We start from the raw sequence: 12,670 nt of genomic DNA, 5'->3' as shown, positions 1-12,670 counted from the left end.
GGAAACACCCGTCATAACGAACTCACTTTGTTCGAAATCTCGCTTTAAATTCAAACTGCTTTCTTGTACCAGCTGCAGTGAATAGAACGCACACCATACCCGCTTTTATCGCATGTACCAAATCCCGTCTCCTGTTCGGAGGATGTTGTTACAATAGTGGTTATGGCCGTCCACCTCTCCTATGGAAGCCCTGTTTAGGGGCCTATTAAGATCATCATTGCCTGTTGCTGACAGTCTAGCCATATCTCAAAGACGGAAAGTACCTGGGAGCAAAAAATGGCATTTCGGGTTAACTCTTCTTTAGAAGGGACAATCCCCGAGGGCACCAGCAGTGAACTCCCACGCACACTTCCGACACACCGTATATTTAAGTACTGCAGGAAACCGCTATTAACGTGCAGTGAATAAAAAGAAAATGTGTAGCTGGTACTTGAGTGGGGTCCTTCATAGTAGTTGTTGGAGATCTATAGGAGAGGCCATCGTCCTGCAGTGGATGGAAGAAAGGAGTGCGGAGCCGCCAGAAAGAAAGAATAACTGTATTTAAATCAGAATGAATGGCCTTATGCTACTAACATGGCGTCCAAAAGTTCCCAGTCCTTCTCATCTTATTTCCACAAGACGTTGAAGGAGTCCGAAGCCTGAGCAAAAGAAAGGAAAACTTTGTTTACAATAGACCGCTATGAGTGTTGGGGATGATGATGATGATGAAGCGAATAACATTTGTTTATTGGTATTAAATTCATTGACTGTAATTTATTGCCTTTGCCCACCTCCTTAAGTAAATTGGTGTATACATATACGCACCCACAAAAGTAAACTGAGCAAAGCAAATTTGCGCATTCACCTAATGTATCACTTGGGCTTCGCGTTATGTGTGCGTTCGTGCTTCACACCCTTCACTTTCCGACATTCATACAAAACCCACCTTGAAATTTTCTCTCTTTTTTGTTATTTAATCTTGGATTTGTTAACGAGTGCCAGAATTTCTTCTCGGATATTCCCGGCACCTGAGTTGACATGCACCGCCCATGCGGGACATCATCATCATCTTCTCTCTACTTCTTTTTCGGCACGCTCTGTCGCGCTGGCTGCTCGTGCATTAGCTGCTGCTGAGTGTTCGAGATCCTTCTCCCTGCGGTGGCTCAGTGGCTAAGGCGTTGCGCTGCTGAGCACGAGGTCGCGGGTTCGATTCCCGGCCGCGGCGGCCGCTTTTCTGATGGAGGCGAAAAGCAAAAACGCCCGTCTGTACGAGATTTCGGCGCACGATAAAGATCCCCAGGTGGTCAAAATTAATCCGGAGCCCTCCACTACGGCGCGCCTCATCGCCTGCGTTGCGTCGGCGCGTTAAACCCCACAATCAATCAAATCAATCAATCGAGATCCTTCTCCCTCAAAAAGATGCCAGCGTGTATGATCACTGCTATCGGTGCCTTTCCTCCCATTACATCTCCTTCACCAACTTCCCTTCTTGTTTCATTTCTCTACATACTTTTCATGTTTTCTTGATTTTATTTCGGTTCCAACACTTCCTGATGCTACGTCTCATGTTTTGGCAGTTTTTTTGTTTATATTTCCCCCTAAATACCTATTTTAATTTCATTCCTTACAGGGACGGACAACCGATTTTTGTCGCGCGTATGTTCTCTAGCTCAGATGTAAGCCAGCGTTTTATATAGCCCGGTAACCACAAGCAATTTCTGAACAAATTAGCGGACATAATTTTAATTTGGCAGCAAACTTCCTGAAATCGGAAGGGTTGTGGTTCGTAGTGTCGAAACTTGACACTACAATATGTGTGCCTGTCACGTGACCTGCAAACCTAGCAGCTACTGCAACTGCTGAAACGTTTACTTACGTATTGAAAACCTTTTAACGCAAGTATTTGTACAAGGTTAAATTGTATATGAATATGTTAAATTGTATATGTATCACACTAAGCTATATGATTTAGTGTGATAGATCAAGTAAATCAGGTGGTGCCAAACGTATGGCAGGCAAAAACGATACACTTTGTTAAAAGCTTTCGTAGTTGTGACGGTGGCCTCTGCCGTCCAATGCAAATCACGTTCGATCTCAGCAGATGGTCATGACGCCGTCCATTTCTGTCACGGCACATTTTCATATACTTAGTTTCCAAAAGTTCAACGAGAGCTCATGCTTCGTTAGTACGTAACGAATTTCTCTGGAGCTGCAGCTGGTGCATAAGGCTGCTCACTTGAACATAATTTTAAGTGCGAATGCACTTCTTAAGCGACCCTGAACCTGCGTCCACCGGCGATGTCCGCGCACGTGGAGATGGGCGCGCGCAGCCTGGCCGCTGACATAGCACATACCCACGTGGGGGATTGGCCAGGAATCTCCTCGTCTTCCTTAGCAACGGGGGGAGATGGGCGCGCGCTGTCTGGCCGCTGACATGGCACATACCCACGTGGGGGATTGGCCAAGAATCGGGCGTGAGAAGGGCTAATGCACCCGCTTAAAGGAGTACTGACACGAAATTTCACAGCTGAGATCCGCTCTAGCAATCAAGTACAACGACAACACAAATAGGTGTCTGTGAATAAATGCATCTTTCTTTCTTTGTAGTTGTGTGTGCGTGTGTGATCTCTCTTTCGCGAACATTACCGAACCGCGCAAATTCAACTCGCGCATTCGCACTTTCACATTCTTCCCCTCGGGGAAATGCGGGGAAATTTTTTAACTAATGCGTTACAGTACTGTAATGGCAGAATACATGTGACACGACAGTTTTTGGTCGTCCTTACCCCTGTATTTTTGTATGTCTACTTGTCTTTGTTCGTAATAATATCTACCAGTGTAGCTGCAATAGATACGTAAAGGTTCATTGAGCTGAAAACAAAATGAATGAGATCAAATTAAACTATGATATAAATGAGATCCAATTAAACTATGTTCTTCGCGTCGCAGGCCGCTCATATTTCACCCAGGGTATTCTGTTGAGTGAAGGAAGCGAACTGTGCAATAATATTAACGCCGAAAATTGGTGTCAGTGCTCCTTTAAGGGACGCTGAAGTAAAATTCGCGTCTGAGTTCACGTCTGTATTGCATAAACATCCTTTTTTTTGTTTTTAGCTGAAGCAGTATTTAGTTTATTAAACTGGAAAGAGGGGAAGAATACCATGCGACTTATGCGGCGGCCGCAATAACTACAGCAGCGACGTACAATGACTCGCAGTATTTTTGTAATGTCAGTGGACGATATCCAAGTTTTTAGTGTTCGGGCGTACGCACTTTCGCGTACGAAACTTTCGCTCTATTTGAATAAAGCATGTGTACCAAATGTAGCTTTTGTGGATTTTTTTAGAGTTCACGTCAGTTTTGGTCTCCTTTAGCAACACGCCTGGCGTGAAGGGCGTCAGGCGAAATATCCTTGTTCGCGTATCTTTGATGTTCCACGAATCGGGACGGGTCGCTTCTGTCATGTTGTCGGCTGCAGATTAAGCCGGATAAGCCTGCCAGAATAGATCGGGGCACCCAGGGCGAGCAAGTACATCGTGCCAACTAATCAGTGCCAACCGAGGTGTTCTTAGTATCAAGCACAGCACAAATGAATATTTTTCTCTCTATCGATCTATCTCTGTTACTCATAAAAGCGAGCACAATATGTTCTTAATTATACGAAAGCGGGTAGTTTCGATTATGACCCACTCACTTCTTTTCCTCAAACGGGCCGGCGGTTTCCTTTGCGCTGAATAATGGGGACATGCATGACCGATGCCAGCGTATTCTGTAGCTTGGAACGGTCCAGCCTGTATATACTTCACCATCGAATATTCCTTCAGTCTGTCCTAGCTTAAAGCTCAATCGAGAGGCATAGAGACTCGCAGCCCAAACTTTTCTCGTGTGGCTCGTAAAGATAGCTCAAGAAAAACCATCGCCGTTACATATTACAGAGTAAACAAATGCACATGGATTCCTCAATGCACATGCACTCGCTGCTCCTTCGGCGCGCGGACGAAGCCTGCGGAACGTAAACGACACGGGAAAAACATCGCGCGTGCGTGGTTAGGAGTTTATGATTTAATTTTTCTATTCTGCGGGGAAAATAATAATATTGCATTATTACAGTTTTGCACGTGATGCTGTTGTTAAATAACAAGTCAAGAACTTCGAATCGGGGCTCCACACAAAACTGGTACAGTGAGTTTCTGTTGAGTAGGCTATAGATGGGTTTACACTTTTATGTACATTTTGAAAGAAACTATATAGGAAAACATTAAGCAATATTTTGTCGAATGAATTCCGCGTATAACAAAGTCAAAAACAAGAAATTCACATTTTGAAAGAATCCTGCGATTCTGACCTGCCCTCGCACATCGATCCTTGACCAGGTTATATCTTCTATAAACAAAACGCCAGAAAACAAAAAGGACGCCTGTGGCACCGAGCTGCTTCGACAACGGAGTACGCTGCATGAACGTGCTTACAAAAGATTATTTTTTTCTCCGTCCAAGTTACCGCTCTAATATCAACTTCCCGAACGTAGGTTGTTTTTTTCCCATATTGCCATTACTCGGGAGAGCGAGCGCGGGGGCGTGCGCTTGGGAGTCTGTTTTTTCTCTCTCTCTCCGCACCCCTCCTCGTCTAAAAGGCTTTTGAGCAGCGGTAGCCGCATGTAACCCCATAGAGACTCTATTAATACGTAACAATAATGATGATTGTGATGGCCAAAGCGTAGGTTTTTTAAATTTAGGAAACCGCAATTGTCAGCTCGCCTGCGCAAGTAATTTAACTACCGATTATCATTTTCAATACCACCCATGTTTTTTATACGCGTCAAAACTATGCTTTTTACACCCATGCTGTAGCGGCGCACTGTTTGCAGCGTCAACTGGAAACGTTTCTTTCACCAGAGGCTTGAGCAACAATCACTCTGTCTTATCCCGGGCCTCTCGATGGGTGCGGTTCTCTTGTCAGCCCGAAAGCGACATCAGAGGCCTTCTGATTCCCTAAGGTGGGTGTTTGCAAGCGTGAAGGCACATTCCCACTGGCGATTTGTCTCGTCGCGCGACGGCGCGCGTCGCGCGATGAGGCGTTGAGGTGGTGTTCGCACTTGCGATGAGCGATGATGCGACTGCGTTCAGCGCAGCTGCTTCCCGACTTGTACATACGACCTCGTTGGTGCGTCAACCATTCGAAGTCAAAGAATACGCGACAAAAGCAGGTAGAAATCAAATTAAAACACATGCTACTAACCTGGAGCAATGCCGAAAGCATTTGCGGGTTGCGGGAGGAGCAGAAAATAACAAACTCACGAAGGCTCTTTTCAACATATTATTGCACGAAGAAATGCACACGCTTGCTTTCACGCCACAACACCCGCATCACGGCCCACAAATGTCGCTTCTTTTCACATGCGCAACGTTCTGACGCCTCCGAACTCTATGCGTGTTTACCAGTCGCCGATAGACGAAGAGGCTGCAAGTCAACCTACCGTCTCGCTGTCCACCTAGCTCTATTTACAATCCATACACGCTTCTCCACACTGATGAGTTCCACGCTATTCGTTGATTAGTGCACGCGCACGCTGAAGCCACTGACCAAAGAACCGATGCACACGGGAAGTTGCTTGCCGGCCCGACCCGGCGGGTACAGCGATAGCGAGCCAAGCGCCTGGCCGCCTGGCCGAGCCAGCCGAGCGAGCCAGCGGCGGCACAGAACAGGGAGGCTCGTCCTCGCCCGCCCGCAGCGTTTGCATACCGGATGTAAAGAAACGTTTCGTTTCCGGCTACGTCAGCCTACTCCGCGGCCATGATTGGCTTACCGGTTTTGCGGGGCCGTCGCGCGACGAGGGAATTCGGACCCAGAGCGATCGGCTCCGCCGTCGCAAAACGCCGAAAAGCGACGGCCGGCTCGTCGCTTTGCGACGTCGCTTTTAGTCGCGCGACGAGGCGCATCGCCAGTGGGAATGTGCCTGAGACTGCGTTTTCGCATCAGATAACCGTTTTCGAGCGCGTATTCTAGATTACAAAAAAGATTACATTCAGCAGAGTTGAGTGAGTGTGTGAGTGAGTGAGTGAGTGGAAGAGGACAGCAAGGCTGGTGGCTTCATTCCAGAGAGCCGCGTGTATCACTCCGCCGAAGCGCCGGACCCGTGACGTCAGTGCGCATGCGTTCTGAAAGAGGGTCGCGGTAAATGCGTGGCATCATCTGCTTTTCTCACCGAGTTTGTTTGTCGTCACTGCAGTACTTTATATCTTTATATCTTGCCCAACTCGCCACCCTGCTACAGTACTTTATAGGCAGATTAAGTCCGAAACGACTCGTGTCCGGTGTGGTTATTGTGTGCGTGCGCTGGCGGTGATTGCTATCGGTTGTTTATCTTGCGTCTCTCATTTCAGAACTGAACGATTGTCCACACCTCACCCCACCAATTCGTGGACGGCGCGAGATTTCGTAATTATGGCATACGAATGAACAAATAAGTTTTAATATAGGGCGTAAAAGAGCGAGTGCGTCGTTAATTTATATAAGACTCACCATGTTACAAAAATCGATGCAGTTATACGTACGTGAAGTACTCGATGTGCTGAAGCATTAATTTCGCGAGGTACGCAACATTATACGCGTTCGACGACGACGCGGAGAACAATTTTAGATTTTTAGATTATGCTGATGGTTAATAACAATGACATCAAACACTCTTGTGTTTAGTAATGTGTGCACAAAAGCCACGCCAATTGGAGGTGCACATAGGTAGCGCGCTGTTTGTAAAAAGAAAAAAAAAACAGAATTGCTCCTTTCAGATCACGCGTGAAAAATAGCTTCGCTTCCGCTTCATTATAACGCGTTAGTTTATTACTTTCTATTCCTGGTTATTGCTCCTTACATGTGCATTGCCTAAGCACTGCCGTCATTTCTACGACTGTCCTTAATATCGCACTGTTACGCGTTTTTTTACGCAGTCTTTACAAGAAAGCCTGCAGTTTACAGGAAGCGACCATGAAGTGTCTGCGCGTCAAAAACCGTGCTTTACGGTGCTGCACATTTTTGGGAAAAAGCGCTTTTAAGCTTAGTTCTGCTCAAGTCTCAACGCAATGCGATTCTGATCGAGTCTCGAAATGGATGGTAAATTCTCCATTCCTGAAAAATGCTCTTTCGCAGCTGCCATGGCAATTGCGATTTTGACAACGCCAATATAGGTTATAACAAGCTACTTCACTTCTTTCAGATTGTTATACGCCCTAACACACGACATTTGGAGTGTCATTTTACGATACTGGGGAAAATTCCTGTACAGGGAAAATTTTTTGGCGTCATAGTTACAGCTCACGTTTTTATGCCCAATGCTTGAATTTAGATCTGATGGGGCAAGCTCAAAGAAATCGCAGGCCAAATAGCAAAAAAGTTTGCGTTTCTCTTAATTATATGTGGGAGTTATAATTTGGCTAGAGAACCGCCACTTATAAACAGCATTTGTTTTTATTCCCTTTTGCGCTGAAATGTTTATGAATGAAAAGTTGTAGTGTCTTCTATGCAAATTCAAGTGCCAAAACAAGGGTATGATACAGGCAGTCTCACTGGCAGACATACTCATGGACACAAGCTTGAGGTACCAATTTACAAATATGAAAAAGTTATTAGAACCCAGAAACATTAACAGGCGCCTCCCTCACCCCAAACAAAATAAATTGGGCTAAAACGTGTTGTGTGGTTTTGACATGGAGCTTCACTGAACAACAGAATGCAGAGTGCGACAGGTGATTCCCTGCAGGCCTTCCATCTGGATTTACCACTAGGGCACTACCACTGGTGTATGGAGACATTCACAGTGCCCGTACACAGTTTTGTTCAATGTTTCCTCCACATTATCACAGTAGCACACTGCTAAGAACCTCGATATCTCCCATTTCTCTCTCAAGTATGCTTTACAGTCCAGATGTTGAAACAGCTGCTTGCACTTCAATTCAGCTGCTTATTTATGTACGTGAGGCACTTTCGACAAACTTGACACTCAGTCTTCTTTATCACATTAAAACAAAGTTGCATTTAATGAAAACAAAGTTGCATTCAATGAGCTCCCCATGCCCGTAATATGACAGTCACATTTTATCGTGTCTTACAATGAGCCTGAGGTTATTATACATGCTTTCGTTATAAGCATTGTACTCTACATGCACAAAAATAGCAACGGCTGCTTTTTTGATACCATTCAACACGACACCAAGCCAGGGATGTGTTGCGAAATTGCAACTGCACCGTAAATTGTAATTTTTTTAATTACATATTACATACATTGAATTACACTGCAAGCTTTGACTTGAAATCACATACAAGCACACCTGTAAAGAGAGGAAAAAGTACACATCCTCAGTGAAAACAAAACATCCCATTTGTGGCGCTGCCATGAGAAGTCCATTCAAGCACATAAGTATAGCATATGATGCCACTTCGAACACTGCAGTGATTTCCTTTATACCTTACTTCCAAATGCTGCCGGTGCAAAGGGGCTTAGTGAGATTGTTATACAAGTCGTTTTTTGCCTCAGCACCTCAGCAACTCTTCATTGCCAGCAGTTGCAAATGAAATAAAATCACCAAACAACTAGAAATATGGTTGCAGGTCCCGTAATGCTGCAAGACAATTTCAAGCTTATGCGCAGAAGGTTCCTACTCATCAGGCGCAACGCCACAAATTAGACGTAAAGAGAACAAAACGACATGAGCACATTTTGTACAGCAGCTAGTTATCGTATCAGCCATTCGAAATTTTTTTCTGTACTGCCGCGAGGCACAGTCCTCTCGTTGAAGCTTGTCGCTGAAAGTTTCAGGCAGTCCGATAACTTAATCAGACAGCCTTGCCCTGGTGGTATTCAGCGTATCTTGTGCATTGTTGCAACACGTTGGCATTCGTTCCAAGGGTAGAATAGTGTATTGTGGAAACGCAGGGCACACATGGTAGCAGCGTCAAAAAATTTGTCGGTTCCTTAAAATTGTTGACTGCAGGCTTGGGCAGATGGTGGTTTCTCCCTGGTCGATGCAAAAATGAGCGGGAAGTTTTTGTTTCCTTCGCGTGCATTCCCCCGACAAGGCGCAAGCTCGTACTGACCTGTTTGCTTCCCCACAAACAGTACCACGTAATGTAACGGGAAATGTATTTCTTTGTGAGGGGATATTAACTGCGTAAAGTGTCAGTGACAAGGGAGAGCAGAGCCAGACACTCCCAGCTTGTACACTAATGTTCGTTTCATGGGACAGTGATAAAATCCATGTGGACCCGGGACGTCAGTGGGTGCCGCCCCGCAACACATGGCGGCATGGCACGTCTCAAGCTCACCTGGACCTCTCTGCGTTACCAGGGGCTTCTTGCCGTGGGTGGTTAGATGCGGTGTCGCACGTCTTTTCTGACCATGGACTAGTGTCTTTCTCCATATTAATCAGCTTGGCTCGTGTGGAAAGAAAGAGCAGCAATCGCCGGATAACGAATCCTATATAACGCTGTTCACAAACCTCAACTCGTTGAAAAGGTAAACAAGACCATTGGAAACCTTGAAACCAACACTGCAGACGTGGCCGCATGAAAATATTTTAAGGCAAGAATTGAGCGTGAGGCCACAAAGATAGGTAGGCGGGAGGCAGCCGAGCATAAAGTTACAGAGCGTCGCCTCAATAATACAAGATTGTCTTTTCAATAATGCAAGATTGTGTCACCATCCCCCTTGGTTTTATGTTTCATGTTCCTCAGTCCTACATTGTTGACCAGCCATGTAAACAACCTTGGTATTGTTCCAGAAAAAAGTTGAATTCTGCTGCATAAAGAAAACATAGTGGGAGGATACACAGGTGGCAAGCTCGCTGTAGGCCAGACCGCTATTCAACATTTGGTGGGCTCTTAAAAGAGCCGTTTGGAACTTCGGAGCTGAAGACTGCGGCATGGTAAGCCTCAATCCATTTGCTCGATGCCGGAGAGGTCGTCATCTGCACTCCCATAGCAGTCGTCGTCTTCCTCCCCAAGGCTGATGATGATTGGCTCCACATGGTTGCTGAACCCACGCGCCTCTCGGCAGTTGTCCTCAATGCCAATGACGTGCTCAACAGCCTTGGCCCAGTTGCTTGGAGAAACATTCTCATCTGCTGTGATGAGGAGCTTCCGCACACTGTCAATCTTGAAGTCAGTGTTCAGCCTAGCAACTTCACCTTTCATCTGTGCCCAGATCAGCTCGATGGAGTTAAACTCGCAGGTGGCAACCTCAGAACGACGCACCCAGCCTTTTCTGCTGCGACATCAACTCTGAACTTCACAAACTGGTCTTTCACTGGCGCCACCAGTTCAAGAAGCTGCTTCTTTGTCATCGTTGCATCACACAGGATACCTTTTGATGTCAGCCAGGCTAGTATGTCAGGCTTGCGTGAGGACATGCTCGGGACAGTCTCCAGGCGCCTGGAGTGGTAGGACGCGTTGTCCATGACGAAAACACTACCCTGGGACAGCTTAGTGAGAACAGAGTCAAACCAAGCCTCGAAATGCTCACCGTCCATTTCCTCGTGATAGTCTCCCAACTTCGTTCCTTTGAAGACGGACAGACAGCCGTCAACAAAGCCGTCCCCGTTGCCGATGTGGGTGACTATCAGCCGCGCTCCTCTTCTGGATGGCTGTTTGAGCCAGTCGTCAAACCACGCAGGAAAGCGTCCTCAGACGTTTTCACTGTATCGTCCCTCCAAGCCTTTGTCACGGTGTGGCCAGCATTTACCCAAGTTTCGTCTGTGTAGAACACCTTGCGGTGCTGCTGCCTGTACTCAGCGATCAGACGAAGGTACAGTCTTTGTCAAAATTTTGTGGGCCACGGGAACCGGTGCCGGAGCAGGCGCGAGGCCGAGCAGGGCGCTGCGCTTGCCGCTGTTGGCTGGTTGCGCGGCTAAAGAGAGTGAAGAGAACTTTCGCACTTCCCTTCGTAGTATGGCTGGCGCGATAAGTGCAGCGGGGCCAACTTCTCAGAGCAGGCGTACATCGCTTCAGCGCACGTACTTTGCGCAGCACTTGTCGCGCCGGACACACTACAAATGCACGAGCAAAAGTTCCCCTCGCTCTCTTTAGCCGCGCAACCAGCCGACAGTGGCAAGCGCAGCGCCCCTGCACGGCCGCGCGCCTGCTCCGGCAACCGTCATCGTGGCCCACAAAATTTTGACAAAGACTGTACCCGTTGCCGCCAAATCAGCACGTCCTGACGCTCGATCATCATCGAGTTTCGTTCGCGTTTCTCGAAGACGAAGCCGATGTCACTCAGGAGGCGGCGGATGGTCCACGTTCGAAGGCTGGGGAGATGCTCACTCCTCCGAAATTCTTCTGCAATCTTCTGTGCAGTAGGAGACTCGTTGCGCCGGAAGAGCTCGTGCACAATGTTTCTCAGCGCGCACAAAGTGAAGCCGTCATACATCGCAGTGCGGTGTTTGCGGTTCTCGCTTCCGGGCCTTTTCCGCGAAGGTGTTGTCAGCTTCCCGCCCGTCGCCTTCGCTTTGGATTTGATTTCCAAAATCTTCCGGAAACTGACACCGGTGTACTCACTTGTCTTGCGGCAAGTTTCTTTCACGCCAACGTGCTGGTGCTCCCCTCGCAGCTTCATGTAGACGTTCAAAACTGTCTGCTGAACATGGCGACAAAGAACAATGCCGCTGCAGTTCTTCCTGTACAGATGCTTTGGCGTTGATGGGCTCTGAGGGGGAGTGAACACGCCCCAGACCGCAAACGCGACGAAGAATCTGGAGTCGAAGAAACAGTAACAAATGCGGCTGCAGGTGGTACTGCGTAGTCATGCTCCGCCAAAAAATCGACTTCGTACGAGACGTCCATGTTGGAGAATGAGATGGTGGAAACGTGACCCCACCGCGCCGCTGTGTACCGCGCCGCTGTGTGAGAGCGCGCGGTGGGGTTTGTGGGCCGCTGCGCGCTCTTCAATTTCGTCTGCTCGAAACTACTCTGCGGCCCGTTTGGTCTTGGTTGGCTTTGGTCTTTCGCACGTACAAGGCACTCCCGCCCGCACACACGCGGGCATGAGATCGCCGAGCAGACCAATACAGGAAGGACGGGGAAAAGCTACCGCCAACCAAACACGAGAGATGCGGTGGAGTCGGAGACCGCCGCCGGCCCAGCCGACCTGACGGCCGACCATGGAGGTCACGTGCTGGGCCGACTCCGGCGGCTTCAAAAAGAGAAACGGCGGAAGGAGCGGCTTCAATGGCGGTGGGCATGGAGCGCATGGAGGAAGAAAAATGTTAGGAGGGAGCATGACGTCAGGCGGCCCAGCTTCGGCAAGTCAACCTCCTCGGAAGCCGCTTTCTCCTCTCCTCGGGCTCCTCCCGCGCAATGCATTATGAAAAATCCACCACGCTCCATGAAAAATACAATGCGTGAAGCAAGAAGGCCACTATACGCTAGCATATCGTAATTTAAAAGCTAGTGAATAATGCATACGTGTGTAAAATACAACACGTAAGCCATAAAAAGTAAACTGAACTTTGTTATTTTTTTTCTTAATAATGTTCTGTTTTGTCATTTTTGCACCGGGTTTTGACTGGGAATGGCAAGTTTTTTATATTTTTACGTTTTGATACACGTGAGTTGTGGTAATGTATCTCACATTGAAGTTTTAAAATCCCAAGAACATTAAGTTTACTTGTTTTGTATTTGGGGGTTCTTTTATTTTGTGCTTCCA

The sequence above is a fragment of the Haemaphysalis longicornis genome, unplaced genomic scaffold (assembly GCF_048455015.1).
Source record: "Haemaphysalis longicornis isolate Haplotype H1 unplaced genomic scaffold, Haemaphysalis longicornis Haplotype H1 scaffold_8, whole genome shotgun sequence".
Lineage (NCBI taxonomy): Eukaryota > Metazoa > Arthropoda > Arachnida > Ixodida > Ixodidae > Haemaphysalis > Haemaphysalis longicornis.
This window is presented reverse-complemented; position numbering follows the sequence as displayed.